Here is a 5,550-nt window from a genome sequence, read left to right as displayed (position 1 = left end):
GCACCATGACAATCTTTTCCTTCCATTGAATTTAAAATCAGGAAGCTTATATAATTTAGCTGTTAACGGTTGTAGTAGTTATTGCAATACTTGAGAACTAAAAATATATAATGTAAGTTTAATAATTATTTATGTTTATTAATTTTTTATAAGGATATTATATTATATATAATAAAAGTGTCTTGATTGGGAAGGGTTTGAATTATTAATTAATGAATTTGTTTTAATAATTTTTTTTACCTTTACTTATAAACTAATTTATTTTACATATCACTTAAAATAAATTTGCTTCTATGTGACCATTGTGCTCTGCAAAGTTATTCATAGATGAATATCCTTTTTCATATTCATGATGTGGATTTCTGTGAAACAAAAATGTTGCAATGGTTAGTATAGATACCATTTTACAGAATTTTATTAATTTATTTTTTTAATATTACAAGTTAATCAAAATACTTAACATTGATGCATAATGCATAAATAATGAGAAATAAATTACTTTAAAAATATTATAAAACTATTTTGAGTTATTTTCTTACCACCACCCGGACCATCTTGTCCTTGAATCAATCCTATATATTCAACTAATAAACTTCTAAAAATTAAACAACACGAGGAGGCCCCTCACCTTTGGACTCAAAATAGCTCCTTGAATGGATAGCTCATATGTAAAATTAAATATAACAGGTAACCTTAAAATACTAAAGGTAGTAAAAGGTAAGACACAACACGAATTACTTTTCTTTTTTCACAGTAATGCACTTACTAATTCACTTTTTATTTCTGTTTTAGAGGGTTCGAAAAAAAAAAAAATTAAAATTAAAAATATTTATTTATCTTACTTGAGGTATTTTTATTAGAGTAAATGTCATTTTCAAAAAGGAGATTTAAATTTTTTTTATTTTTGTAATTTATTGTCAATTTTCAATAAAATGTAGCCAAAGAATTTTTGAAATAAAAATTTTGTCATTAAATTTATATAATTTTTTTTTTTGGTAACCTCCTTTATTCTTAAATTCATTCAATACATACATACATAATGGAAATGATAATGTATGCTAGTATAATATTGCCTTGGATTATATTATTATGTTTGTATTGTATGAATCAATTTTAATCAGCAATGTTCACAAATTTATAAATGTGTATTTCTGAATCAATTCAGTAGATTAAGAGATCTTATAATTAACCAGTTATTCCATGAGTTTAAAAATAATATAACTCAAATATAATAAAAACTTTTGAACTTATTTTTCCTTGTTAGTATATCAAAGATTTACCAAGTTGTTGAAGCCTGAGGTTTGTTTTCAATTTTTTCTTTTGTATGGACATATTAGTATATTCTATATAGTATGATAAACATGGATAGTTCTGTTTCTTTGTCTTGTAAACATACAATTAATTTAATATCTTGCACCTTTTGTGTTTAAAATATATTAGTCATTAGATATTTTATTTGTTTGCATTATTTTAATGCAATATCTTTATGAAGAAAGGTACATACATAAAACTTCAAATAGGGACAGAAATTGTTTTTTTTTATTAGAATTTTTTAAAGAATAATAAAACTAAAATAGCCTAATAATATGGTAGTAAAATAATATGTTTTCAAAATAATATGTAATTTATATAACTACTTACGTATATTTTTTAATTTTACAAGTTTTAAAAATACAATAGTTAAACATTAAAGTACTTGTATAACTTGAAATACATTAAATACTCATTAAAAACAATAAATATTAATTTCTTTTGTGTTATTATGGCTATTAGTAATGTTGACTCATTGGGGTTGAATCCTTAGTAGTGAATGGATGAGGAGGGGATATCAGTGACCTTTATCCAGTTTACTGATTCCTTTCTTCCATTCTATTATCAGTATCTGTGATTATTCATGAAACATGCTTTTCTCAGTGATATTTGTTTCTTTATTATTTAGTTTTAGTGAAGCAAGTTTTTCGAAACATTCTCATAACATAGTTACAAATGACTTTGGACACGATAGTATGTATGACTTAATAATGGATGTTATCTTAGAAGAGCTCAAGTTCTATCTGAAAACGCATCATGATACAGTTATCGTAATACCCCCTTTGAGTACCGGCTTTGAATATGATGTCATTGGAATACCCTTAACAGGGCAGTTTAATGCGACTGATGGCGAATTCACTAATCCAGCGACTATAAAAAGACAAGGTGATGTAAACGTCACTCATTCTCCTCAGTTGAATAAAATCTCAATTTCTATGACAGTTACTTTTTCTCAAATGCAAGTTACTTTCAAAAATTACACTGCCTCCATAATTGGGATTTATGAAACCGGTTCAATCAACGTAACTGTCACTAATAATTCATTATTTATGGAAATCACTCTGACTTTTGTTCCTCAATGCATAGTGTCTATATCTAAACTTGAAATCAGACAGATGAGTGGTATACTTGTTGATATCACTGGTCTAGGTTTTCTGAACGGCTTACAATCAGAAATAATTTCTTGGGTCTTAGAATCTTACAGAACTTCATTTACTGAAATAATTGAAAATATCATTCAAGAAAAATTACAGGAAGAACTGGCTAAAACCAAGATTTGCAAGTTGAAGAGAAGACGCCGCCCTCTGTATTGATATTGAAGGATTAATATGGCTTAGGTATTCAATGTTTATAGACAAAAAAAGCAGTGAGTTCTTTAAAATTTTTCTGCTTAATGAACATTATTTATAATTTGTGAAATAGATAATTGATTTGAAATGAAGCCTTATCTTTCACTAAAAAGTACTTTGACTATATTTTAAGTTGAATTAGTTTTATTATAACTAATTAAATTTATTTTAAATCTTTTTATTTGTTGATTAGTTTTCAATGATATTATTTATTTTGAGATGTTTGTATATATATATTTGTTATGCTTATGCAATGATACTAAGTACAAAAAAAAAATTTTACTTATTATTTTTATTTAAATTAATTAAAGAATTATGAATATTTATATATTTGTGGTTTTATTCACAAGTCTCTCCTACCTTTTTTGTTTTGATTTTTAAGTTTGATGAACATAATTATTTATTTTATTTGCTGTACCTATAGTGCTTAACTTGTTAATTTCATATTTAAAAAAAACCACTAGGTTGTCAAAGTTGATTTATTCCTCTTTTGTAAATGGTGAAATCAAAAATATAAATGGGAGGAAAATATTTCAAAGTAAAATCACAATATTTGCTGATATTGATCAGAGTTTATTTATTTTTTTTAAATTCAGTTACTGTTTTATTTTTACTATATAGAACTATGTATATTATATTGTCTCTGACAATAGAAATAATACATTTTTGGGGAAGAAAATTTGAGAGATTTTTTCAAATCCATCTAGATCTTGGGTTGAGAAATAATTGATAAGTATTCAATGATTAATTATTTTAAATTTCTATTTTGATTTAAGAACAATGATAATTTAAAAAATAACTGATTTTTTACCATATACCTCATCATTGTACTTTTTATTTCATATATTTTAAGTTAAGTTTTAAATAAGAAAACATCTTGTCGTAAAAATGTACTACTTTGAATTTTAGATTTATTTTGTAATTATAGAAAGAAGTCTTATCTCATTCAGTCAGTATATGAAGCAAGCTTGTGATGTAAATTTTTTACATTTTTGATATAGTTGATATAGAGCAGAGATATAAAATATTAACAACCATATTTTGAGTCAATACTTATATTTGTACACTGAATTACCATTTAATAATATTTAAAATTTTTTAGGTTTATTAACTCATTTTAATGTACACTCATGTCATTGTTCCATATTCTCTAAGATTATCGATGTCCAGATTATAGAGGTTAGCGGGCTGAGGTGGGCAGAATATTTTTTAAGAATATATGAAGAAAAAAATGTCAAATAAGCTCCTTTTATTTCTAGTATAAAGTGAAAAATTAAAATAATGATTAAATGAAGAATAACTAATCAATAAAACTGCATTTTATGAAAAACAAAATAAAAAATTTGTAATTTGTTTACAATAAATTCAAAGATTTTAAGATCATCTAGTTTACTATCAAATTTGAGTCAAAGTTTCATTGAACTTTAGAATATTGATTAAATAATCAGAAAATGAAGATTATTTAAAAGAAAACAGAACATCAGAAGTAATCTCTAAAAACTTACTTATTTTTCTTCTCAATGGTGGTCAATTTTCTTCTTGTATTTCTAACTATGTCAGAAGATACCAACTAAGAGATTAAGACAATCTTTTTATAAACCAGTTTGTGAAAGTATTCATAAACTCTCGGCCCTATCTGTGAAGAAGTCTGTTGCTATCCTAGTGCAGAAAATTTCAAATATGACAGTTGGAAAAAGAATTAATTTGAATAGTTCGCTTTTTACTGATGAACAATATTATGAAGTAAATGACCAAATATTTATTATTTAAGATTAACCCTCCAAGGATGAGCCAACATTTCTTCTAAAAATAAAATGAGATTTGATATAATTTTCTTCATTAATAAATATGCCAAAATAGAGAAAAATCACTTTGTGTGTAGTACCTGTATGAGGAGAAGATAACTAATAAAAAGTACTTGCTGGTTGTAAATAATTGGTTTTTATTTTTGTACAAATAATTTAAAATATTTCTCAAGTAGTTGTCTTAACAGTTAAGTACTTATGCAGTTAACTTCAGATCAACTCTGGTTGATATATTAATGTGTATTATTCTAGCTGAAACTACTACACAGAATTTAAATCACAAACAAGCTTGGCTAGTTAAATACTTGTTTATGAAGTACTTCATACCTATTTGTTGATTCAGTTTTAGGTTTTTTGTGTTTACAAATTCAATTTTTTTTTTAATATATTAACATGTAGTTAATTTCAATGTTGTAAAGTTATTTGTTATGGAAGACGGTTATGGATGTTTGCCCTCTATATATTTATTAGATTGATATTATTATTTTTAATTAATGTAACTTACTTTTCCTTGAACTGTAGCCATAGGCTGTGTTTTGGGATGTGATTTTCTTGCATTGTTGTGCTTAAGAATCTGCTTAAAATGCCTCCAGTGAATAGAGTGGCCATCACAACTACTATTGCAGTGATCTGTACCATGGCCAATGCCATTGTTGTATCCAGAGCTGTAAAATGAATAATGTTAAACTATGCTTTTAAAATTATTGTTAGAGTGCAAAATTGAAGAGATTTTTTTAAACAGTATTCTTAAATTACTACCTACAATCAGTTCTTCATTTCCTTCCATTTAAAATGTGAATTTTAATTTAAATTGGATTTGGTATTCAAGGATTTATAAAGTTTGGTGTTGAATAAAGACGAATCACCAAATTCCTTCACATTTACTAAGATTAGCTATTCTAAATTAGGTTATTACAGTCTATTTTCCTGATAGCTCCATAATTTGAGCCATTTTAACCATTTAGTACTCAAACACATTTTTCAATGTTTTAATTATATTTTTACTTTTTTGGTGCGTGTTAAGGTTTGAAGTAATTTTTAAAATAACAATAATTTTGTTAGTCTTTGAAATAATTAGAAAATAA

General features: G+C 25.2%; 1 long non-coding RNA gene across 1 annotated transcript; it reads right to left on the bottom strand.

Moving 5' to 3' along the window:
* Positions 1 to 221: 221 nt before the first annotated feature.
* Positions 222 to 5,109, bottom strand: LOC136795714 (uncharacterized). Its single transcript, XR_010843363.1, has 2 exons — positions 4,971 to 5,109; positions 222 to 362 (listed from the first exon to the last, which is right to left on the bottom strand). It is a non-coding gene; the product is annotated as an uncharacterized lncRNA (long non-coding RNA).
* Between the last annotated feature and the right edge of the window lie 441 nt (positions 5,110 to 5,550).

This window comes from Halyomorpha halys, unplaced genomic scaffold (assembly GCF_000696795.3).
Source record: "Halyomorpha halys isolate HHAL.00 unplaced genomic scaffold, Hhal_1.1 Scaffold4154.1, whole genome shotgun sequence".
In the NCBI taxonomy this organism is placed as follows: domain Eukaryota; kingdom Metazoa; phylum Arthropoda; class Insecta; order Hemiptera; family Pentatomidae; genus Halyomorpha; species Halyomorpha halys.
Note: the sequence above shows the minus strand (reverse complement) of the source record. Positions and strands in the feature narration are given on the sequence as shown.